Source organism: Heteronotia binoei, chromosome 14 (assembly GCF_032191835.1).
Source record: "Heteronotia binoei isolate CCM8104 ecotype False Entrance Well chromosome 14, APGP_CSIRO_Hbin_v1, whole genome shotgun sequence".
Taxonomy (NCBI): Eukaryota; Metazoa; Chordata; class Lepidosauria; order Squamata; family Gekkonidae; genus Heteronotia; species Heteronotia binoei.
This window is the reverse complement of record NC_083236.1, coordinates 55,168,764-55,194,952: the sequence shown is the minus strand read 5'-3', so window position 1 is coordinate 55,194,952 and position 26,189 is coordinate 55,168,764. Positions and strand designations below refer to the sequence as shown.

At 45.2% G+C, this 26,189-nt stretch overlaps 1 protein-coding gene across 2 annotated transcripts in view; it reads left to right on the top strand.

Annotated features, from left to right (window-relative positions):
* The window catches only part of ZNF423 (zinc finger protein 423), a 475,743-nt gene that overhangs the window by 954 nt on the left and 448,600 nt on the right, over nucleotides 1-26,189 (top strand). The gene's annotated exons all lie outside the window — the stretch shown is intronic.

Below are 26,189 nucleotides of genomic sequence, written 5' to 3'. Positions count from 1 at the left end.
AACCCCCTGGAAAACCTCTAGCTACTGGCCTGGGTTGGGGGAAGTCGAAAGCTTGCAGACTGGCCTGGCGCTTCTAAAGAAGCAGCCTTGCTTTTGTGCCTAAGAAAAAAGCAACGTGCAAAAAAGGCAATGTGCAAAAAGAGACAAACCCAAATCCACTCAGTTTCTTGGATGGAGAAACAAAGGTTGACCTTCTGTCGTCGTCCCCCCCCCCCCCCCACACACACTTCTTGCCTTGCCACAGTTGGGTGACTGAGGCATCTTTTCTGAATGAAGTGGTGGCATGCCATTCAAAAGACCTCTCATTGGTGAACAGTTTAGGATGTGTGGACCCCTCTACTCAAGAGTAGGCTCAGATCCCACCAGATTATTGGTAGTTTGCAAGCATCCTCCTCCTCTATTATTATTATTATTCCACTGAAACGTGCACAGATTTGCTAGAGGCCTGCTTGCTGGCGGGCTGAATACTTACGAGTAGCCCCATTGCTGTAGATGTGACTGGCCGGCCAGCCAGCCAAAGGTTGTCTTGATTGATTTAATACAGTCTTTGGAGGAATCGTCTGTTCAGACTTAGAAGCTCCTGGCAGGCTTGGCTTCCTTTGGGGGTTTGCGTTTGGGCAGTGAGGCGCTGGAGACCTTTACTCTCGAGCAGTCCCATAGGTCTTAACCAGGCGTGGAAGAGATCAGCTGTCTGAGTGACATGTGGGTCGGGTAGGTGGATCCTCAAAGGGTGGGCGCCAGAGTTTTCATAGAGGACTTCTGATGTTGCCTTCCTGCTTTCTCAGGAGTAAATCCTCAATCCACTCCACCCCCAAGGTATTCTGAGAGGTGTCTGTGGGTGCATCTCTAGATTAGGAATGGGTTTGGAAGGTTTTTTTTTTTAAACGTCCCTTGAAAAGGAAGTCACGTTCTGCACAGGCCGCACACCACCAAGGGCTCAGAAGTATGGTCCCACAAAGGACTGTCACGTAAAGGTCATTTGCTCTCCGAGGAATCCCAGTGGAATTTACAGAACCCTCCAAGAAGTATATCTAGTTCAGGGAGACGGCTCGGTGAGAATTGCTGACTCCAAAGTCAGTTTTTCAAACAGGAACTGTGGAGATAGCCCAAGAGTGAAGCCTTAACCTGTAGGCCGTCAACTGTCTGTGTTAGGTGCTTGGAGCCCAGAAATTGAATGGGAAGTCTGTGGAGTACCAGAGTTTATGGATAACTGTTTTTGTCCATTCCGGCCCCCCCCAGCCCTTCGGAGGAGGGGGTTAGATTTCCCTGCCCATGTGGATCTCCTCAGAGACGGCTCCCACATCCTGCCTCGACCAAGTTGGCAGATCTTGAGGTAAATTTTTGAGGGCCGAGCAAAGAGGCCTTCTGGGAATGACTCTCCCGCTCACTTCAGAGTTGTGGAAAGTGAGGCCTTCTGAAAAACTGCACCTCTAAGTTGTCTCCTCGGATGGTTCACAAATCCCACTTCTTGCCCCCACACCCCCAGTCACATCCTCTTTCAACAAAAGGTGCCTTATAGAAAGGCACAGACCCAGGCAAAACAGGCCTGTTTTATTATTCCCCAGGGCAGCCTTGTGACATTCTGTTGGCAGCTAACGCCAAAATGATTTTTATGCAGGCGTGGAAGAGTAAAAGAACTGCTCTTTCTCGCTGTGGTTTGAGCCAGCCTCAAGATTTGTGTCCTCGCCGTGGCTTGGGACAGGGTTTTATGTTGGCATGTCCAATGTTGACCTGTGGCCCTCTTCTTTCCAGATATCCCCTCTGCATACACCTCCTTTTTTCCATTTCCTTCAGCTTACATAAGATCGGGAGGGATGGTTTTAAAACTTTGGGAACAAATGGTTTTCAGCCTATCGGACTTGAGAAGGGGGTTTCTGTTGCAGAAGGAGAGAGGGGTTTCCCCGGAAGCTGCCTCTGGGTGTTGAATGGTAATGGCTTGATGGTAATGGCTAGTTGCACGGTTTTCCCATCATCCATTTTAAGAACTTGCTTGTCCTTGGTAGGTTGGGAGCTGAATGTCTCTCTCTCTCTCTGACTGCTTGGAACAATAAACACCTTAGCAAAGGGATTTCTCCCCCCTCTTTTACCTTGCAGATTTTTGCTGTCTACCTCGTTCACACAGCAGGTTTCCCCCTTCTCCCTCCCTCCCTCGTTTGTTGGGGGATGAGAAGGTAACCCTCGTTGGAGGATGAGGAGGTAACCCTCAGGAATATGGGATTTGCTGCTCCGATGCCATAATGGCTGCTAGACAGTGCCATTTCCCTTTGCTGCCCCAGTTGCTGAATGCAGCAGCATTGTAGCAAACCAGTAAGAACAGAGGGGTCGATTGGGTCATAGTTTGAGGAGCAGAAGTGGTCGGATTTTGGGGGGGGGAGGGGGAGAAGGAAATAGATTATCTCCATCTCTGTATGCATAGATATGCATGTGATGTGCAGTGTTCAAATCCTGAGTGTTGGTATTTAGAAGGGCGGCACACTGGCTCTCTCCAAGGGCTCGTGCATGCTCAGATTGCTGAGCATCATAATGATATGTTGGCAAGAGGGGAGTTCTGTCAACAAAGTGGAAATCAAGGGTGTCTGAATTTGTCTTGTTAAATAATTTATGGAGGTGCTAGTCATTTCTGAAACCTCAGGCTTTAGCTCTGTGTTCTTTGACATCCCCGTGACCGAATGATCGATCAAGCCTTTTCAAAAGAAAACACTTAAAAAAAAATAATAATAAGAAAGTGTTCAGTGTGGGTTGAATGGCTCATGGTACGTCACTGCTTGTGTCAAGCCATGCGCCTCCCAAGTACCAAAGATAGGAGAAACTTGGGGATTGACCCAGGTCATGGCAGAGAACCTTGACGAAGCCAGATTGGCAATGAAGAAAATAACAGCCTCTTGGATGGATACGTGTTGCTATGGATAAGGAAGCTCTCAAAGTTTGGCTGCTTCCTTCTCAGAGAAAGCTGTAAGGGTGTGGTCAGATAAAAGTTTTGTTTGGAGTGTACCTGATAACCCTCATGTGACTTATACTAACGGCCCTGCTGTGTTACACTGGGGCCCACGTGTTGACCAAAAGCAGGTCCATATCCATGTCTGTCTCACCACAGTCCCATGTTGGTTGATGCTTAGTTCTTCTGAGGTTCGTTACTCCCTTTCCCAGATCAATTTTAGTGCTATATCGCTAAACCCACCTTAACCAGAAACCTCATAACTGCTTTTAAGTTACAGATCTTGTGTGTGGTGGTCCATCTTAATCTCTGCCTGTGGTCTAAATCCTGAGGTGTGAAAATAAACATCTCACCTAGGCTGAGGACATGTTCCCATTTTGGAGAGTGTTGTGGAGATAGATGTCTTTTCATCTGTTGCTACCCAAAATGGTAGATTGAGTTTGAAACTTGGGACGTAGCAAACTGGTCGATCTGGGATTGAAACGAGTGAGATCCATTCTGTAACAGCAGCCATTTCCTTCTGATGGCAGAAGTCTTCCTACAGAAGCAAGAGCATCTTCCATTGGAGAGCCATGGCACTTGGTGGCGCTTCCTTATGCCAGAGGAAAGCACCGCTGTAACCTGGAGATCCAGTCCGCTGACAACATGTGTCTTATTTATAGTTAATCGAGTGGGAAAGAGAACTATTGCTATCCATGAACCATCACAAGAAAGGCCTTGAGATAGAAATCTTTGAAATTAATGCGTGCAACATTTAGAAATGAGTGTAATCCCAAAACCTTTTGTAAGGAACTCCTCCTTTTTGATCCTCACCAGCTGCACAGTGGTTCCACATATTTCAGAAATGTTATTTGAGTATGGGATTTTTTGGTGGTTTCTTTCAAGGAAGAAAGCAGTTTACACAAATGAAGCAACTAACCAGGTAATTTGCGACCAGTGTTCCCTCTAAGCAGAGTTAGCATGAGCTAGCTCACAGATTTTTAGCCTCCAGTTCACACATTTTTGTCTTAGCTCAGGAAGAATAACCCCAGAACCCACTACATTTATGCAGTAGCTCATAACTTTAATGCCAGTAGCTCACAAAGCAGAATTTTTGCTCTCAAGACTCTGCAGTTTAGAGGGAACATTGGTTGTGACTGATTTCATATCCCTCGGAGACTATTGGCAGATAGAGTTATTGGAAGGTGCTGGGAATCCCTGCTATTGGCCTGGCAGTTTCCAAATATTTTTAGTTATAATTTGACAGCCTTTTAAATTATCACAATAGCTTCTGGAATCTTTTCTTTGTTTGTGTGTTCTTTTGCAGTGGGGCAGACCTCATAATGCTGAATGTAACCCTTCCAATTGTATAAATCCAATATCTTCAATATCAAATAATTGTAGATGTCATTCATTGAGCGACAAGATGAACTTTCATCTTGAAATCTATGAGTTTTTCATAGATTTATGGCAGAGAAAATGCTCTTTACGCTTTGTCCCGCAGAGGTAAGGACTCTTGATATAAAATGTGTGGTTAAGCTCTCATAAAAGCAAGACCTTCACACGAATCAGGAGTTTTGAAGGTGTCTCTCAAGAACTGACAGTATATTTTACCCTCCCAGCTGTGTGTCCTTTTAACAGCAGGGTGTTCTGGACCTCCACATTCTAGAACAAAATCTGGCAAAAAGAAGTTTACTGGTAATTGATACAAGAAATCTAGCCACCCCTAGGCGGGGAGGAAGGAAGAAAAAGATTGAAACGACAGGAGTTTCTGGTGGATGTTTTTGTGGGGAAAAATGTTTGAAAACCAGACAGTTGTACTTTGAGGGGCAAAAGGTGAGGCCTTCAAAGGCTGTGGCTTTTCCTAGAATGAGGGTGTCTCATTTAGGGGATGGATTCTTGAAGTTTAAAAAAATGTATCATTTGTTGCAAGGAAGCAAATCTCTGTTCCATTCCCGGGAAATCGTTGTGGGATGCCGCAAAAGACCTGTTTAGTTCCTAGAGCTGATTTTAGCAACCATACTTAGACCCATTTTTAAATTTAAGCGTGATAATCTCCCCCCCCCCTCTCCATTTTGACTACAGTTCTTTTCTATACTTCTCATAATGTAGTGTCCAGTTTATTTTTTGGTGTATTTCGTAACAGAACCTAAGTGGCTGAGTTTCCAGACTTCATGTTAGTGGAATTCCAGACTTGGTCTGTTTCAAATTTGGAATGGTTTCTTTCTGTTTAAAACTGACACATGTGTGGTTGGATGAACGCTCCAAAGGCAAACTAGACATTACATGTTCTGGTGCTAACTGGCCAGTATGTGACCTTAAGATGATATTCATAGCGGAAATGTTGAATTTTGTCAATCTCATATTTTTCGTTGTACATCCTCATGCTTCATAAAATGGGCAGAAGGTTTCTTTGTTCACACTACCCCTTCCAGTAGTTTGATTTTTCTTTTTCTTTTTAAAAAAGTCCATCCTACATTTTGAGATCTCGGGAGCAGGCAAATCTGTAGGTTGCTACCGTCCATGTTTCCATGGAAATAATTGAGAGGTAATAAATAAAGGAGTTCTATGGTCACAGGTTCTCAAATCTCAATCCCAAGTAAGACAGAAAACAGGTTTAAATCACAAAGAGCTCTTCAGACAATTCCCTCCCTCACCCCTTCCTACTTCAGACGTTTTCATGGGTCTGTTTTGCTCAAGCACAAATTAATTGTCTGATCTGAGTGCTTTTAAAGTCCTTTCTCCCTTTTTATATTTTCTTATGCATTACCCAGTTTCTCTTCAGGTATCTTTCTATGCCAGAAGTTTAAGGAATAAAGTAGGAGGGCAGGTGATCTGTACCTGAAAAATGCAGACTGTATATTAATGAACAAATTAGGATCTATTTCAGTAGCAAGTGAGACAGCCCCCTCTTATATGGCATAAGGGTGACTTAATATAAAACATAATTTGGAAAAGCTAAACAAAATTCCATGAACCTGTTTACTTCCAGTACATTCAGCCTGATTTTTTTTAAAAAAGTGAAACTGTACTAATTACTGTATCAGTGTACATTCACTGAGCCTGGAATTACTTCTTTGAGCAAAGGTTTACACCTTGCCATTAAATAGGCTGTTCAATGTTATGCATCCATTGTCGACAGAAATGTGAACCGAATAAGCTTTTACAGTGAGTTGGTGGCAAATACTTATCCTTCTGTATTAGTTTAGGGGTTTATAGAATACCTTGCGTCTTTCTCTAGCTTTCTGTCAACTTTTAAAACGTCATAATTAGGAAGCATTCCTCCAAATGGAATGTTTAATTTTTTTTTTTTTTTGCAATATGGTTACAATCCATAACTGTGATAATTTTTCTTCTATGTTAAACTGGACTCAGCTTTTTAAGGAATTTAGATATGAAGCAGGTATGACAACTTGACTGTGATATTAGCAATTTGCCTATTTAAATCAACATTTAGAGTTTAATCACCTTGAAGGGAGGGTGTAATTAACCTCTGTTGAAAGTGATTCTGTGTCCCCATAGCCACAGAATGGTTGGAGACCAATATTCCAAGAGCTTTCAGACTGGAAGGGTATAAGTAACTAACTACATTGTCTTAACGTTTGTAATACTGTTTCCAGGTTAGGTAGAGGGAGTATCTATCTGGCTCTTCATCTCACTGAAATTGGGGTGTTTTTTTTTTGGATGGGGGGGTTTTCGATGTGACTTGCAGTTTTCAAAATCTGAATAATTCTTTGCCTAATGTGTGTGTGGGGGGGGGAGGAGAGCTTCTACATAGCTGCATCAGGAGCTAAACTGGAGATGCATGTAAGCGGATGAATTTGACAGTTTTTCAAATTGCTGTCAGATTGGGATGGTATTTTGTGTGTAAATGTGCTAGTTGGTAAATCAAACTGCTTTTCTCAATGTAAAACAAAGAGAAACGTGCTAATTAAGCTTAGATTTGTTATCTGGCTTGAAGTTCCCGAATTGCTGTCATGCATATGCATATTTTTTATTTATTTTCCTTGACTTTTGCTTGACAAATATGCTGATAGGAACTTTTGATTTCCAACCTCCCCTCTGTCATTGGTGCCAGTCAAAAACAAATGAGAACACACATGAAACCATCCCGCCCCCCCCCCCCCGCCCCCCAACCAACCAACCTAGGTGGTTTTCGACTTCATTATAAGCAAAGCCAAATTATCAAAACACACACACACACACACACACATGCACGCACACAGAAACACCCCCCCCTCCCATACTTATTCTGGGCTCCCAATTAGTTGATTGCAGTGGTCGATCTCCTTTAGAGGAATTCTGTTTCACCTCTCTGCTCATACAGAGGTTTGATTTTTAATGTCATGTGAAAAGGATTTCTTTTTGTCTTGATTGATGTCAAGAATGAAAGCGTGATGGTAATATCCCTTTGAAAGCTATTGTATTGTCAGCTCTGGCTGTCAGCAGGAGGCCCTCCTAGCGGTATAGATTAGCGCTGTGGAAACACTGACATTTTCTTTGTTATATGGCTGTTGTTCTGCTTGCAAAGTCAATTATACAGTGTCGAAGCTCAGTTACAGAGTTGACTATGGAAGTAACAATGTCTTTCATACTTGTTTTTAAAGATATAATTTCTCCATCTCTCCCCCTCCCCTCCCGGCATCATCCCCAGTAGATTGCCAAGATCCTTGACGGCGCTGGGATTGTACATTCTGCAAATTAAATTTTTTTCCCCATGTATAATTATCGTTGAGACCTCAGCGATCCTTCCTCCCCCCCCCCCCCCCCAATTTTACAGCTCATTCATAACAATTCTGTGCCTCTTGGTTGGGAATGCATTAACTGAAACGGAGAGGGCTTCCCTTTCCAATCAGATAAATTAAGATTCTTGATTATTTCCAAGCAAATGTAGCATTATTTGGGTTTTTTGGGGGGAGGTGGTGGGGGGCTTGACATTGGTAGAGAAGCTAGTGATTCACAGGGAAGGCCCCATATATTCTGAAGCCATGCTAATGAGCTAGGTAAGGAATCCCAGAATTTTTTTTTTGTTTAAGCTTCCATTGTCTTATATTCCTGCCAGAGTCCAGTGAAGTTCCCCTGAGGAGCACTGGAGGGGGGAGCTGGCCGTGGGGGGGGGGGGCAGCGTAGCGCCTCACTGGTTGAAATTCTTTTCTTGTGTACAAAATGCTTACAATTGTAATATCATTCCTGGAATCTGTACAACAAACCTATAAAAGTGTGTCTGCTTTTTTTTGGGCAGGGGGAGGGAGGAGAGCAATTTCTAGGGTGCGTGCAAATTAATATTGAATGTTGCATAATTTGAGAAATCTAATTGTATGCACGCCTTTTTGTGGTGCCGGGGACAGACAAATGTTGGAAGGCAGCAAGTTGGTAGCAGAGAATTCTGTGGGTTTCTCTCCCCCCCTGCCCCCGAAAAACATTTGCATACAATCAGGGCGGTAGAAAGAACATTAGTCATTACCAAATTGCTTTAAATAACAAGAATCCGGCGGAACAGTCTCTCATTGGGAATGTTAATTGTGGGATTTCTAAATTACTATTCTAAACTAATAGACAAAAGATTCCACAGTTACCAGTAATTTGTCAGGATTTATTTTGTTTCTCTTCAATAATTGAAAATTAATGTCTTGAAGTGAAAACAGATGTTCATGCCATCCTTTCAATTGGGTGTAAAAAGAGGGAAGGCTTCGTAGATTTAACGTTAGCTGAACGTTATTGATACTGGGCTAATGGAGGTTTTGGTCTTGCTATGTTTATGGATGGAATAGAACTATAACAGGAATGAGAAATCACACTGGGCTGAAAACTGTGGAGTTTGGTACATTCTTGAAGGGTATTTGTGGGAGGGGGAATTAATACTTTCCAAAAAGGTTGCTGTTCCAGTCTTTCTAGCAGGTACAGATAATCCTACAATTTTTTTTACCAGTTTGCCCTCTTCTGTGTTTGCTTGCATGACACAGGACAGTTTGAGCACAGACAGGGTTGCCAATCTCCAGGTGGGGGCAGGGGATCTCCCGGTTTGGAGGCCCTCCCCCCGCTTCAGGGTCATCAGAAAGGGGGGGGATGTCTGCTGGGCACCCCATTATTCCCTATGGAGACTGATTCCCAGGGGTGGCCAACGGTAGCTTTCCAGATGTTTTTTGCCTGCATCTCCCATCAGCCGCAGCCATTGGCCATGCTGGCTGGGGCTGATGGGAGTTGTAGACAAAAAAAATCTGGAGAGCTACTGTTGGCCACCCCTGCCATAGGGTATAATGGAGAATTGATCAGCGGGTATCTGGGGCTTTGGAGGGAGCTGTTTTTTTAGGTAGAGGCACCAAATTTGCAGCATGGCATCTGATGCCTCTCCTCAAAACACCCTCCCAAGTTTCAAAAAGATTGGACCAGGGGGTCCAATTCTATGAGCCCCCCAAAAGGTGCCCCTATCCTTCATTATTTCTAATAGAGGGAAGGCATTTAAGAGGTGTGCTGTCCCTTTCAATGCGATGGCTAGAACTCCCTTTGGAGTTCTCTCTTGCCTCCACCCCAATGTCTCCTGGCTCCACCCCCAAAGTCTCCTGCCTCCACCCCCAAAGTCCCCAGATATTTCTTCAATTGGACTTGGCAACCCTAAGCACAGAATTAAAAAAATGTTTATTTGAAAGAAGCAGTTATTCATTTGGGCTAATTGACAACTGCAGAAAGAAAAGCAAAGAAGGGAAATAAACTTAACCCAAAAACTGGAGCAAGAAACCTAAAAGGTTAATATGCAATTAAAGGGCTGAACATTAAAAACAAAGTGTAAAAAAAATCATGAATCAACATACATGTATTTATTGTAGAAAGCTAAAAGCATTAAGGGCCCATCATAAGCCTCTATCCTATGTAAAATCATAAAACCTCAATGGGAACCCACTCAACTTGACCTGATGCATTTTGACCTAGATTGGTCTTCAGAGGTCAGAAAGGAAGTACACACATTGGCTCATAATACAGAACAGAATAAAACAATAGAACACAAGGAAATTTAGTGAAGTGACAAAGGCTTAGAGATATTCTTGAGGCCTCTTGTTCTGTAGCCTTGGCACATACAACTCTTGGCACATAGGCTCTAACTTTACTTGATGAATTCTGGTATACAAAAAAACACTGAATGCTATAGGTATGCCCTTGATTAAGACATAAGGCTATAGAACAAGAGGCCTCGAGAATATCTCTAAACTTCACTAAATTTGTCACTATATTTGTCACTTCACTAAATTTCCTTGTGGTCCAGCATTGTTCTATTGTTTTATTCTGTTCTGTATTATGAGTCAATATGTGTACTTACCTTTCTGACCTTCGAAGAAGACCAATCTTGGTCGAAACGCGTCAGGTCAAGTTGAGTGGGTTCCCATTGAGGTTTTATTATTTTACATAGGATAGAGGTTTATGATGGGCCCTTAAATGGTTTTAGCTTTCTGCAATAAATACATGTATGTTGATTAATGATTTTTTTTTCACTTTGTTTTTAATGTTCGGTCCTTTAATTGCATATTAACCTAACTGACAACTGCGCCAGGTTTATATGTACCTGGCTTGACTATGGTGGCTAAGAATTTTCCCCAGGAAGCCAGGGGAACTTTTGAGTGTCAGTTCTTTTGGTCATCTTTCTATGTGTGACACGGTAAGGATGCGATCTTAGGCAGGTCTACTCATGAGTAAGCCCCACTTTGTTCTGTGGGCTTGCTCACTCACAGAAAGGTGTCCTTAGGGTTACAGCTTTAGGTCATAAAATAATTTCTCTGGGCCAACAACTTCAGCAAATCTCTGTGCAACACTAAACTATACAACTTCTGTGAAGTTAACATGTTCTGTGATGTTTGTTCACATTGCACTAAATTCTGCATCGTTCATTGTTGTATGCTGTACAATCCTTCCGTTATAAAATTCATTTGTAACTAGGCTTTCATGTGCTCAATAGACCGTCCAGGTGTGGATGATGCTATTGCACTTCATGTGCAATACCCAATAAGTGGATGCAGTCCTAGAAATACCATTGAAATTATTTCTGAGGGTTTTTAAAACTTTGGTTCTTTTCTTCTTACAAAATGAAGATAATTTCTGTTTTAAGATGAAGAATTTACCTTGCATCTTAAAACAAACCCTTTTTCCTAGAGAGAAGACTGCTTGTGCAATGAGTTTTAAAGATGAGCTTTGCATTTTAGCTTTTCTGGTTAAATTTTCAAGTAAAGAGAAAACATCTGGACAGCCTTGGAAAATCCTGATTTGGGCATCCATCCCAAAGAGCCAATGTGGTATACTGGTTAGAGTGCTGGACTAGGAGCTGGGAGACCCAGGTTCAAATCTACACCCTGCCATGGAACGTGGAAGCTTGCTGGGTGACTGTTGCCCGGACAAATGCTCTCAGAGTAACTTTTCTTACAAAACTGTTGTGAAGATAAAATAGAGAAGGGGAAAAATCTTATAAGACTCTTTGGGCTCCCATTGGAGAGAGAAGTGGGACATAAATGTAGTAAGTAAATAAAATCAGCATGAAGTATTAGAATATAGTACTACCTATGGATTTCCTAATTGGGGAGGAACCCAGTATAAGCCATTGGATTGGAATCAATCACTTTTAGTAAATGAGAAGTCTTAGCTTTTGGGATAAAATTTAGAACTTAGAAGAAGAAGATGATACTGGATTTATACCCCACCCTTCACTCTGAAGCTTAGAGTCTCAGAGCTGCTAACAATCTCCTTTAACTTCTTCCCCCACAACAGACACCCTGTGACAATGTTCCCTCTAAGCTTCAGAGTCTTGTGAGCAGAAATTCTACTTTGTGAGCTACTGGTATTAAAGTTGTAAGTTACTGCATAAATTATTGTGCTCTGGAGTCATCCTTCCTGAGCCAAGACAAAAATCTGTGAGCTGGAGGCTAAAAACCTGTGAGCTAGCTCACGCTAATTCAGCTTAGAGGGAACACTGCCTGTGAGGTAGGTGGGGCTGAGAGAGCTCTCCCAGAAGCTGCCCTTTCAAGGACAGCTCTGTGAGAGCTTTGGCTGGCCCAAGGCCATTCCAGCAGCTGCAAGCAAAGGAGTGGGGAATCAAGCCCGGTTCTTCCAGATAAGAGTCTGCGCACTTAACCACTACCCCAAACTGGTGCATACAAACCTGATTTTGTCTACTCAGCCCAATATCGTTGTCCAATTGGCAGAGGTTTTCCTGGCCTCGGTCCCTTGAGATCTTTTTAATCCTTAGTAAAAGGTGAAAGATTTATGCTGTCTGAAGAGAAACCAGAGTATGAGGTCTTTATAATGGGAGAGAGGAGATAGTGCATATAGGGCCTTTTTGCATACAAAGCATGTTGATCTATGACCTTTTATCACAACTTGGTTCCTGCTTGTTTATGTGGCTCTGGTCATGTTAAAGAAAGAAATGCAAAAGGAAACTTGGACTCTCAAGTCTTGTTCATCTAAAGATAAAGGAGCAGTAACACAGTTGTTTATCTCTGGTGTGTGACTCCAGATTTGTTTTCTTGTGTGGCCTTTGAAGCATCCTGGAATTCCGGACTTTTGTAGGATTGTGGGAAACTGCCTTATCAGACCATTTGGCCCACGGAGCTTTGTATACTATGGTAGAGAAAGGTATTGGTCAACTCCTCCATCCTGGGAGGCTTTAACTCAGGGGTGTCAAACTCATTTGTTACGAGGGCCGAATCTGACATAAATGATACCTTGTCAGTCTGGGCAAGGTTGGGCAGAGCCGTGTGTGTTCCTATTTAAGATTAGGTAGCAGAGACATAAACATTATAAAGGACACAGACAAACACAATTAAAGTTTTTTTTTTTAAATGTAAAACATACTTAAAACATTAGCACTCATTGGTCTTAAAGGTGCTTTCTTTGTATTTCTCCCATGGGATCCAAGGAACTGGGCAAAGGAAACTTTGGCTCTTTCCTTCCTTCCCCAGGGGAAATAATAATAATAATAATAATAATAATAATAATAATAATAATAATAATAATAATAATAATAATAATAATAATAATAATAATTTTTATTTATATCCCGCCCTCCCCGCCGAGGCAGGCTCAGGGCGGCTAACAAGACATGGTATGTACCATGATTATTATACAATTCATATGATAAAATACAGTTAATAAATACAGTTAGAACAGTTACATAAAATTTTAAAAACCACAATAAATTAGAGGTGCTACATTCAGTGAGATATATATCCAGATGGCTAGATGTCACTGTCAGGGTTCCTTATAGGCTTGTTGAAAGAGGGTAGTTTTGCAAGCCCTGCGGAACTGGTTAAAGTCCCGCAGGGCTCGCACTTCCTCCGGTAGCTGATTCCACCAGTGGGGAGCCATTATTGAGAAGGCCTGCTCCCTCGTTACTTTCAGTTTGGCCTCCTTTGGTCCAGGGATCTTTAAAATACTTTGGGAGCTGGATCTCAGTGCTCTCTGGGGAACATATGGAGAGAGGCGGTCCCTAAGGTAGGCAGGTCCTCGGCCATATAGGGCCTTAAAGGTAATAACCAGCACCTTGTAGCGAACTCGGAATACAATTGGAAGCCAGTGCAGCTCCCTCAGCCCAGGCCGCACGTGTTCCCACCGAGGTAGTCCCACTAGCAGCCTGGCCACCGCATTCTGCACTAGCTGCAACTTCCGAGTTCGGCACAAGGGCAGCCCCATGTAGAGGGCATTACAGTAGAGGGGGAAGAGCCGCAGCCAATTGAAGGAAGAGAGGCTTGGTTCAGTAGCTCAGCTGTGCGATTGAGAGAGCCTGGAAAAGCAAGCTATTCCTCCCCCCCTTCCTCCCCAAAGGAGGAGCCTTTCTCTCTATTGAGAAAATAGAGGTTTTGCTCTGTAGTTCCTGTGCGATTGAGCAAGTCTTGCGAAGCAAGCTGTGATGTAGAAGAAAGGAAGAGAGAGAGAGAAGGAAGCAGATGACAGCCAGTTGCTCAGGGGCCTGATAGGAGCCCTCCTTCAAAACTGAGTTATTTTGACAGGTCTTTGGCACCTAAACCGGGAGAGGACTGCCACCTTACACTACTGAGAAATTGGAATCACTGTGGGGTCACTGTTAGTAAAGGACGATCCCGCCTAGGTTGTTGCTTAACAGCACCATAAAATGTTTTGAAATGTTTTGAAACGTTTTAATTGTATTTACTGTTTAAAGTTTTGAACTGTTTAATTGTATTTATTGTTTGAAGTTTTGAACTGATTGTTAGCCGCCCCGAGTCCGCTTGCGGAGAGGGCAGGATATAAATTAAAGGTAATAAATAATAAATAAGCTCTAGTAGGATGGAAGCGTGGTGTATTGTAACCTTGAGAGAACCCGTGATTCTGGATTGACCGAACAAACCCTTGATCTGTGCTCTGATTGATGCCCATCCTGAATGGTTGTGGAAAGTGCACTGAGTTGCAGCTGATTTATGGCAACCCCAGGGCTTCTTTTGAGCAGGAACACATGGGAATGCCATTTTGCCTGGCTTGATGTCGGGGGTGTGGCCTAATATGCAAACGAGTTCCTGCTGGGCTTTTTCTACAGAAAAGCCCTGTGCAAAACAATGGTGGGATTGGGGTGTGCGGCATATTCTTTTGTTGTTTGCCTTCTTACACTCTAGTCTGGTATACTTCTTGAATTGGCTCCGGGTGGCAGTGCCCTAAGGAGATGTCATTGTAGCGTCTGCCACTTGAGCGGTCAACAGAGATTGGGTCAAATCAAATACGTACCAAGCCTGGGTTTCCGTGGCTCAGTGGTAGAACATCTGCTTGGGAAGCAGAAGGTCCCAGGTTCAATCCCTGGCATGTCCAAAAAAGGGTCCAGGCAAATAGGTATGAAAAACCTCAGCTTGAGACCCTGGAGAGCCGCTGCCAGTCTGAGTAGACAGTATTGACTTTGATGGACCAAGGGTCTGATTCAGTATAAGGCAGCTTCATATGTTCATATAAAACAGCAAAAAATGATATGGCGCAGAGTGGTAAGCTGCAGCATTGCGGCGCAAGCTCTGCTCACAACCTGAGTTCGATCCTGGTGGAAGAAGCCTTGCCTAGGGTGCCAGACAGTCTAGGGCCAGCCCTGATTGACCCTGAACTGGGTAGCCCAGCAAGTCCAGTCTCACCAGATCTCAGAAGCTAAGCTGGGTCGAATCTGGCAAGGACTTGGATGGGAGACCTCCAAGGAATACCAGGGCGGGGATGCACAGGCAAGCAATAAAATGCCATCTTTTTGAACATCCCTGCCTTCTAGACCCACTAGGAGAGCCAGTTTGGTGTAGTGGTTAAGTGTGCGGACTCTTATCTGGGAGAACCGGGTTTGATTCCCCATTCCTCCACTTGCACCTGCTAGCATGGCCTTGGGTCAGCCATAGCTCTGGTCGAGGTTGTCCTTGAAAGGGTAGCTGCTGTGAGAGCCCTCTCCAGCCCCACCCACCTCACAGGGTGTCTGTTGTGGGGGAGGAAGGTAAAGGAGATTGTGAGCCGCTCTGAGACTCTTCGGAGTGGAGACCGGGATATAAATCCAATATCTTCGATCTTCTTCGATCTTCTAGGGGTCGCCAGAAGTCAGCCATGACTTTCAGGCATGTGTGTATGTGCACGCATGCACACACACACAATATATTCACCCAATTGTTTTTAAAAATAAAAGTTTAATTTTACGTCGTGTGCCAACATTAGTTATAGTTTCCAACTCTTCTTCTTCAGGTGAACTGACCCCTTTCTTGTCTAGCCCCAGGGCTTTTTTTTTGTAGCAGGTACTCATTTGCATATTAGGCCGCACACCCCTGATGTAGCCAATCCTCCAAGAGCTTACAGGGCTCTTAGTACAGGGCCTACTGTAAGCTCCAGTAGGACTGGCTACGTCCAGGGGTGTGTGGCCTAATATGCAAAGGAGTTTCTGCTACAAAAAAAGGCCTGCATAGCCCCATCTTTTATCTGCAAGATCCGCGCCTTTTGTAGTGGTTCTTGCCATCACGCTAGAGACTGATCATTCGGTGAAAACTTGTTTGCATTAAAGGTTAAAGGCTGAGCCTAATTGGCAATGTTTGCTTAGAGATCACAACTTTTTGTAGGCTAATGCGCGGTGCAGAATAACAGCTTGCGATGCTTTCTTGATGTGCCACTGGATAATCATGAGCATCATTCATATTTATATGTCTTTCTGTTTTCCCCCTCTGGCTGTGTAAAGCCAACTTTGAAAGCCCCCCCCCCTTAAAAAAAGATGTAATTGAAATTTGCCCTTTTGTTACCTGGGCATGAATTATTTTTGAAATGTTGTCATTACTCACCCTGCTGTGAGGTTTATCTCTTCTGTTGATCCTAATTAAATAAAACATACTGTTGTTTGCCGGTTTCATGTTGAACTGAATTACCTGCCTCTAGGCTTATGAATGGAAGTAGGTTGGGGGAGCTCGCTTGCTTCTGTGGCAGGCACTGAATAACCCCCTCGCTCTCCAGTTTTTTTCCCCCATTTCAAAGGGATCAGTTGGCGTCGGTGACAGGCGAAATAGCGGATGCTTTACAGTCTCTTTTAAGAGCTTGTACAAACAGTAAAAAAAAAAGAGAGAGAAAAAGACCCTGATGTTACCAGAGGAGAATGGAAGGTACAAATGCGACTTGGTAAAGGGGCAAAAGCGTGATAAGAATCAAGGAACGGCAAGAAGATGCTAAGGCAGGGGTGTCAAACATGCGGCCCTGGGGCTGAATCTGGCCTCGAGAGGGCTCCTATCAGGCCCATGAGCAAGTCTGCTTCTGTCTCCCTTTCTCTTGCTTTCTTCAGTTATCAGAGACTGTTAGATAAAATATTGCAGGAGTGCTAATCTTTTAAACATGTTTTATTTAAACCTTTTTAAAACAAACCTTTAATTGTGACAACTTTCCCACTCACCTTATGCCGCTTTCACGTTCCTCTTCTCAGCGGGGCTTCCTTCCGATTTCACACTATCTGCCCCGGGGCTGCAAATAGTGTCAGTGTTTCCGTGCAGCAGACAGAAACTTCTAAAAACCAGTTTCCGTTTGCTGCGCGAAAATGCTGATGCTGCTTGCAGCCCCGGGGCTGATAGTGTGAAATTGGAAGGAAGCCCCGCTGAGAAGAGGAACGTGAAAGCGGCATAAGGTGAGTGGGAAATCGGTCTGTGTCCTTTAAAAGTTTATGTCTCCACTACCTGGCCTTACATTTTATGACGCACATGGGCTGGCCTGACAAGGTCTCAGATCCGGCCCTCGTGACAAATGAGTCCGATACCCCTGTGCTAAGGAGTTTGACCCTCTCAGGCTACAGTAGGGACAGCTTATTTTGCTGTCATTCCAGAAATCGTGTACATCATGTTGGGGATTTGTGTATCTGCAGCTAATCTGCATTCTGCATTTAGTCCTGCTTTATTAACTTTTGTGTAAAGGTGGCAGTGAGGCTGGTGGATGTGTTCTGTGGCATGATGCCACGGACTTCTTTTCCCCTCTGCCTTTTAAATGTAGCATTGAGTCCCAAGCATTAACAAAGCCCTTTGTGTAATGTACTCACTGGCGCAAGTGCAAACTCTGTAAATCTGGTGATCATAAAAATCTGGTGAAGTGTGGTTACGGCTGATGTTATCATTAATTAAAAGCGTACTCCAGTCATGACACAAAAGGCAAGGTGGCATGGGATAGCCTGATCTCATCAGATCTTGGAAGCTTAGCAGGGTCGGTACTTGGACGGGAGACCACCAAGGAAGGCTCTGCAGAGGAAGAGAATGGCAAATCCATATCTGCTTCTTGTTTACCTTGAAAAGCCTCTTGCTGGGGTCACTTCTTGGATGGGAGACCACCAAGGAAGACTCTGCAGGGGAAGGCAATAGCAAACCACCACTGCTCCTCACTTGCCATGAAAGCTCCTTGCCGGGGTCAGTTCTTGGATGGGAGACCACCAAGGAAGACTCTGCAGAGGAAGCCAATGGCAAACTACCTCTACTTCCCACTTGCCTTGAAAACCCCTTGCTGGGGTCACAGTCAGTCAGTTGCAACTAGACAACATGATGCTAGTCAGGGCCGACTCACCCACTAGGCAAACTAGGCGGTTGCCTAGGGAGCCAGCAGGGTGGGGGTGCCGAATTTGGCTTTCCCCCCTCCCCTCTAGACATCTGCCTAGTTTGCCCGCTCCCCAGCCTCCTCCTTCCTCCCTTCTCTGCCCCAGGTCTATTTCAGTGCCCAGAAGGGCGATCGAGTGCTGCTACTGGGCTGTCTAAAGGTGCCTTCCCCCCCCTCCCCCGTCGATCAGCTGATTGGCGGGTAAAACCGTGCTGCGTGCTCACTCAGCGGCCAGGCAGGCCAGCAGCAGCACGAACGAACCACGTTCTGAAAGGGCGCCGCTGCTGCTCCCTCCTCCCTGTGGTGACCTTTCGGGATGCGGTTCGTTCATGCTGCTGCTGGCCTGTCCGGGTGCTGAGTGAGTGCGCCACGTGGTTTTAACCGCCGATCAACTGACAGCCCAGGAGCAGCGCTCAATCGCCCTTCCAGGCATTGAAATAGACCTGGGGTGGGGAAAGGAGGGAGGAGCAGGCGTGAGGGGAGTGTGGTGCCATGTGAGGGGGGGGGGGGCGGCAGGCCACCAGTCTGCCTAGGGCGCCATGTGCCCTTGGGCTGGTGCTGATGCTGGTGCTCATGTTACTTGAAGATTCAAGAGTTCACAGGCTTGCCATGGGGCTGATATATTTGATCTTTGCTGAAATAATGTTTTGCCTGCCTGTTCTCACCATTTTCATCTTATTTGCCACATAACAACCCTGCAAATCTAATCCCTATCCCCCCATGGTTGCTTGAAAATGGCTTTTTTATGGTCTCCACTGTACCTCAGTCTTCCATCAATCCAGAGCCTCCATGGGAAGACACCTTGCTCTCTGTGCTTCGAAACCATCAAAAGCAGAAATCAAAAGCTTTGTCTAACACCATTTCTGAATGGCCGAGGCCTTCCTCAGGTCCCCAGAAAGCCTATTCCATAATTGGGAGTGGTCACAGGGAGAGCCAGAGCAGAAATGGTTCTTCTCACCAATCCCAGTGGAGGAACTTTTCAAAATCTCTGGTCTGACAACCAGAGTTGGTTTATAGCAGGGGTGTCAAACATGTGGCCCAGGAGCCAAATAAGGCCCCCAGAGGGCTCCTATTAGGCCCCTGAGTAACTGACTCTTTTCTTTTTTCCTTCTCCCCCTCTCTTACTTCCTTCTGCATCCCAGCTTGCTTTGCAAGGTTTGCACCATCACACAGGAGCTACAGGGAAAGACCTCTATTTTGCCCATTGGGGAGGAAGGGGGGGAGTGGAGGCAGAGCTTGTTTTTTTCGGCTTTGTCAGTTGCACAGCAGAGCTACTGAGTCAAGCCTCTCTTCCTTCTGTTGGCTGAGGCTCCTCCCCCTCCTGATCCCTTGGGGAAGGAAGGAAAGAGCCAGAGCTTTCTTTGTCCTGTTCCCTGGGTCCCATGGGAGAAATACAAAGAAAGCACCTTTAAGACCGAGTGCTAACATTTTAAGTTTTTTTAATATATATATTATATTAAATATATAATATATATTATATTATATATTATATATATTATATACATCCAGCCCTCATAACAAATGAGTTTGACACCCCTGGTTTATAGATTTGTCTGTTTCCTCCTGACATTGACTTCCACCAGTGGGCAAAGACTTTTTTGCTTTGTTTGGCATATTCCCAGTAAAACTCTTATTGGTCCTTCTCACTGATTACATGTGGGCTAGTATGTTTATATGTTTTTATTGAGTCCTTTTCCTTGAGCCAATGAGATGGATTGACTCAGTAAAAGAAGCCACAGCCCTCCGTTTGCAAGAGCTGGGCAAGTCTGTTCACAATAAGACATCGGAGAGGTCATTAATTCGTAGGTTCACCATAGGTTGGAAGCAATTCTCCCTCTAACCTGTGGAGTCTTGTGAGCAAAAATTCTACTTTGTGAGCTACTGGCATGAAAGTTGTGAGCTGCTGTATAAATTAGTTTGCGCTGGGGCCATCCATCCTGAGCTAAGACCAAAAGGTGTGAACCGGAGGCTAAAAAACGGGGAGCTAGCTCACACTAACTCAGCTTGGTTGAAAGCAACTTGATGACACTTAACATGCTTTTAATTTAGTTTAATTTAATTTATAGATTTATATCCTGCAAGCGAGCTCAACAATAGATTTATATCCCGCAAGCGAGCTCAACAATAAAACAACGGAGCTAAAATAATATAAAAACAGGCATTGCAAAACAGGAGCAGCACAGTAAACAATCTTACAGACATAGGCGGTAAACAGCATGTGGCTGATGGCTGACAGCATAACATAACACCAGAATGGTGAAATGCTGGGAGAAGTGATGTATTATATTCTTAAATATCTCTGTATCTTGATGATGATGATATTGGATTTGTATCCTACCCTTCACTCAGAGTCTCAGAGCAACTCACAATCTCCTTTACCTTCCTCCCTTGTGAAGTGGGTGGGGCCGAGAGGACTCTCACAGCAGCTGCCTTTTCAAGGACTGCTCTGCCGGAGCTGTGGCTGACCCAAGGCCATTCCAGCAGGTGCAAGTGGAGGAGTGGGGGATCAAACCCGGTTCTCCCAGATAAGAGTCCGCCCACTTAACCATTACGCCAAACTGGCAAACTTAACCACTATGCCAAACTGGCTTTATAGATCAGGGGTGGCCAAACTTGCTTAATGTAAGAGCCACATAGAATAAATGTCAGATTTTTGTGCACTGCAAGATACGAACATCAGATGTTGGAGGGAGGGAGGGAGGAAGGAAAGTAGATAGGGGGAGGGAGGAGGGAGGGAGAGGTGGAACGAAAGCATGTTTAACTTTAAATGCCTACTTCAAGCCTCAAATGCCCTTTTTCAAGCTGGCTGGGTGGTGGGAGCTTCAATATATGCGAAAGAGCCACATGTTCCCAAGCCACGGTTTGGCCACCACTGTTATAGACCTATCAGTATAGATGTGTTTTAAATGTAATTTTAATGTTTTAATGCCTGATGTTCACTGCCATGGGGACCCTATTTGGAACTGAAGGCGGCATCTACATGTCTTGAATAAATAAAACCCAAGAAGCGCCAATGCCATGAGTGCGATTCCCTGCTAGGAACTGTCAGAAATGCTGATGAAAGCCAGTCATGATGAGTAATAATCTTCTTGCTGTAAGTCTTCATTCAAGAACTGATGGTCAGCCCTTACAGGGAAATTAGGTTGGATTGTTAAATATTAAGTCAAGTTAATGATGACATACTTCGAGTGTCAGTAGCCCTGAATTTATTTGCGTCTCATTTCACCGGAAGGCCTTAGAATCGTCAGCCCCGGAGTTCTTGAAATGACGTCCTTCGTTGGGAGGAGGGGGACGACATTCGGTGTAGCAAAAAGTTTGAGGGGCTTTGATTAAAAGGGGAAAAACGCGGTTGGAGATTCTCTGACAGCAGCTAAGACAAAAGCATATTTGTATAATGTGTTGCCGATTAATGACATTTAAAAGAAGAGGCTGGATTGAAGCTGCAAAAGAAGCAGCTCCGATGGGAATATTCAATAAATGAACATCTACTCTCCATAAGAGGGCTGCAAATAATCATAAGATAGAGCTCTTAACAGGGGGAATGAGAGAGGCCTTAAGTGACAGTTTCTAATGGCATCTCTCTCTTTGTGTTTGTGTGTGTGTGTCATGAAAAAAAAGTTCTTTTGTCTCTGCTCTCTTAGAATCATAGACCTGGAAGGGAGCTCCAGGGTCATCTAGTCTAACCCCCTGCACAACGCAGGAAATTCAGCCCCCCCTGCCCCCATACCCAGAAGATGGCAAAAAACCTCCAGGATCTCTGTCCAAATTGGCCTAGAGAAAAATCGCTTCCTGACCCCAAAGTGGCGATCAGCCTTTCCCTGGGCGTGTAAGAAAGGGCCACAAGAAGTAAGCACTGGCAGGGGTGGAGTTCTAGCAGGAGCGCCTTTGTATATTAGGCCACGCCTCCTGATGTAGCCAATCCTCCAAGAGCTTACAAGGCTCTTTTTTGTAAACTCTTGGAGGATTGGCTACATCAGGGGCATGTGGCCTAATATGCAAAGGAGCTCCTGCTAGAATTCCACCCCTGGAAGAGGGCAACCAAGGTCATTAGAGGGTTGGCGTTCTTGCCCTTATGAGGAAAGGCTGGGGAGTCTGGAACTTTTCAATTTAGGAAAGAGACGACTAGGGGAGCATGAATAGAGGTTTGTAAAATTATACATGGGGTGGAGAGATTGGACAAAGAGAACCTTTTCGCCCTCTTCCAAAAGACTAGAACTTGAAGGCATCCAATGAAGGTGATGGACGGTAAGTTCAGGATGGACAGCAACTGATTAAATTGTGGGATTTGCTGCCAGAGGATATTGTGATGGCCAGGGCTTTTAAAAAATTATTATTATTATTTTTAGCAGGAACGCGCAAGAAAGCTGTTCTGACAGGCTTGGTGTCGGGGTGTGGCCTGATATGCAAATGAGTTTCTGCTGTGAGTCAATGGTGGTGTCAGGGGGTGTGGCCTAATATGCAAATGAGTTCCTGGGCTTTTTCTGCAAAAAAAGCCCTGGTGATGGCCACTATGAAAAAGGATTAGGTAAATTTCATAGAGGACAGGACTGGCGGTGGTTACTAGCCATGGTGGCGGAGGGGAACCGTCACATTCAGAGGCACTGATCCTCTGAATCCCAGAGCCAGGAGGCAACATCAGGAGAAGGCCTTGACCTCTGTGTCCTGTCATTGGCTGTCCATAGGAACTGGTTGGCCACTGTGTAAGAGAGGATGCCGGACTAGATGGACCACTGGTTTGATCCAGCAGGGCTCTTCTTATATTTTATAACGTAAAGTCAACGTAAGGGGTTAACTCGCTAGAAACTCATGGACCTCTGCTGGTTCTTCTTTTATAGATTCCAGACTTGTGCGTTGCAGTGCGGATTAGCGGCTTTAATGGAGACCAATTTTCTTGTCTGTCTCATCCCATCCAAAGTGACAAGAGCAATATGTTTGATTGGCGTGTACAAGCCAAAACTACGTTTAAGGAAAAAAAAAAACTTTTTACTGCAAGTTGTCTGCATGTATTGACTCCACATAACAATTTGTAGTCCCTTTCAACAATTCCAAGTGCTGGATTTTTCTTGGGGGGGGGGAAGGTGGGGGGGGTTAGAGAGTGGGAAGGAATGATGTGATTTTTGTCTACCAGACATGTGTGCCTTGGCTGTGCGTTTGTCAAAATGTATAACTTGTTCAGTACAAGCTATGCTACTTTGGTTGCCTTTCTGAGCAGTGTATTAAACTTGCACACTCATTTGACTTAGTTCTAACATAGTGCCTTTGACAATATCTCTAGGATTTTTAAGTATATGATTGCAGTATTTGCCATTTTATCCTTAGAAGAATTATAGAGTTAAGTCTATTTTTAAATTATTCTTTGTTTACACTCCACCTTTCACACCAGTGTTTCAAAATGGCTTACACAGGGGTGGAATTCTAGCAGGAGCTCCTTTGCATATTAGGCCACACACCTCTGAGGTAGCCAGTCCTCCAAGATCTTACATGGGGTGTGTGGACTAATATGCAAAGGAGCTCCTGCAAGAATTCCACCCCTGGGATTACATCTTTCTCTTCTTCCCTGTCATCTCCGCAATCCTCTGAAGTTGGCTAGGCTGAGAGTTTGTGACTGGCCCAAGGCCACCCAGCATGGCAGGGTGGGGATTGCAACACAGATGCCCCAGAGATCCTCATCCAGCTGCTATACCACACTCTGCTTGCATGTGTAAAGTGCTGTCGAGTTACAGCTGACTGGCAGTGACTCAGCAAGGGACTTTGAAGGCAAGTGAGAAGCAGAGGTGGCTTGCCGTTGCCTTCCTCTGCAGAGCCTTCCTATCCAAGAACTGACCCCAGCAAGGAGCTTTCAAAGCAAGTGAGAAGCAAAGGTGGCTTGCCATTGTCTTCCTCTGCAGAGCCTTCCTATCCAAGAACTGACCCCAGCAAGGGACTTCAATGCAAGTGAGAAGCAAAGGTGGCTTGCCATTGTCTTCCTCTGCAGAGCCTTCCTATCCAAGAACTGACTACAGCAAGGGGCTTTCAATGCAAGTGAGAAGCAGAGGTGGCTTGCCTTCCTCTGCAGAGCCTTCCTATCCAAGAACTGACCTCAGCAAGGAGATTTCAAAGCAAGTGAGAAGCAGAGGTGGCTTGCCTTCCTCTGCAGAGCCTTCCTTTCCAAGAACTGACCTCAGCAAGGAGCTTTCAAAGCAAGTGAGAAGCAGAGGTGGCTTGCCTTCCTCTGCAGAGCCTTCCTATCCAAGAACTGACCTCAGTAAGGAGCTTTCAAAGCAAGTGAGAAGCAGAGGTGGCTTGCCATTGCCTTCCTCTGCAGAGCCTTCCTATCCAAGAACTGACCTCAGCAAGGGGCTTTCAAGGCAAGTGAGAAGCAGAGGTGGCTTGCCGTTGCCTTGCTCTGCAGAGCCTTCCTATCCAAGAACTGACCTGAGCAAGGGGCTTTCAAGGCAAGTGAGAAGCAGAGGTGGCTTGCCATTGCCTTCCTCTGCAGAGCCTTCCTATCCAAGAACTGACCTCAGCAAGGGGCTTTCAAGGCAAGTGAGAAGCAGAGGTGGCTTGCCATTGCCTTCCTCTGCAGAGCCTTCCTATCCAAGAACTGACTACAGCAAGGGGCTTTCAAGGCAAGTGAGAAGCAGAGGTGGCTTGCCGTGCCTTCCTCTGCAGAGCCTTCCTTTCCAAGAACTGACCTCAGCAAGGAACTTTCAAAGCAAGTGAGAAGCAGAGGTGGCTTGCCTTCGTCTGCAGAGCCTTCCTATCCAAGAACTGACCTCAGCAAGGAGCTTTCAAAGCAAGTGAGAAGCAGAGGTGGCTTGCCGTTGCTTTCCTCTGCAGAGCCTTCCTATCCAAGAACTGTCCTCAGCAAGGAGCTTTCAAAGCAAGTGAGAAGCAGAGGTGGCTTGCCATTGCCTTCCTCTGCAGAGCCTTCCTATCCAAGAACTGACCTCAGCAAGGGGCTTTCAAGGCAAGTGAGAAGCAGAGGTGGCTTGCCATTGCCTTGCTCTGCAGAGCCTTCCTATCCAAGAACTGACCTCAGCAAGGGGCTTTCAAGGCAAGTGAGAAGCAGAGGTGGCTTGCCATTGCCTTCCTCTGCAGAGCCTTCCTATCCAAGAACTGACCTCAGCAAGGGGCTTTCAAGGCAAGTGAGAAGCAGAGGTGGCTTGCCATTGCCTTCCTCTGCAGAGCCTTCCTATCCAAGAACTGACTACAGCAAGGGGCTTTCAAGGCAAGTGAGAAGCAGAGGTGGCTTGCCGTGCCTTCCTCCGCAGAGCCTTCCTTTCCAAGAACTGACCTCAGCAAGGAACTTTCAAAGCAAGTGAGAAGCAGAGGTGGCTTGCCTTCCTCTGCAGAGCCTTCCTATCCAAGAACTGACCTCAGCAAGGAGCTTTCAAAGCAAGTGAGAAGCAGAGGTGGCTTGCCGTTGCTTTCCTCTGCAGAGCCTTCCTATCCAAGAACTGACCTCAGCAAGGAGCTTTCAAAGCAAGTGAGAAGCAGAGGTGGCTTGCCGTGCCTTCCTCTACAGAGCCTTCCTATACAAGAACTGACCTCAGCAAGGAGCTTTCAAAGCAAGTGAGAAGCATAGGTGGCTTGCCATTGTCTTCCTCTACAGAGCCTTCCTATCCAAGAACTGACCTCAGCAAGGGGCTTTCAAGGCAAGTAAGAAGCAGAGGTGGCTTGCCATTGCCTTCCTCTGCAGAGCCTTCCTATCCAAGAACTGACCCCAGCAAGGAGCTTTCAAAGCAAGTGAGAAGCAGAGGTGGCTTGCCGTTGCCTTCCTCAGCAAGGGGCTTTCAAGGCAAGTGAGAAGCAGAGGTGACTTGCCATTGTCTTCCTCTGCAGAGCCTTCCTATCCAAGAACTGACTCCAGCAAGGGGCTTTCAAGGCAAGTGAGAAGCAGAGGTGGCTTGCCGTTGCCTTCCTCTGCAGAGCCTTCCTATCCAAGAACTGACCTCAGCAAGGGGCTTTCAAGGCAAGTGAGAAGCAGAGGTGGCTTGCCGTTGCCTTCCTCTGCAGAGCCTTCCTATCCAAGAACTGACCTCAGCAAGGGGCTTTCAAGGCAAGTGAGAAGCAGAGGTGGCTTGCCGTTGCCTTCCTCTGCAGAGCCTTCCTATCCAAGAACTGACTCCAGCCAGGGGCTTTCAAGGCAAGTGAGAAGCAGAGGTGGCTTGCCATTGCTTTCCTCTGCAGAGCCTTCCTATCCAAGAACTGACTCCAGCAAGGGGCTTTCAAGGCAAGTGATAAGCAG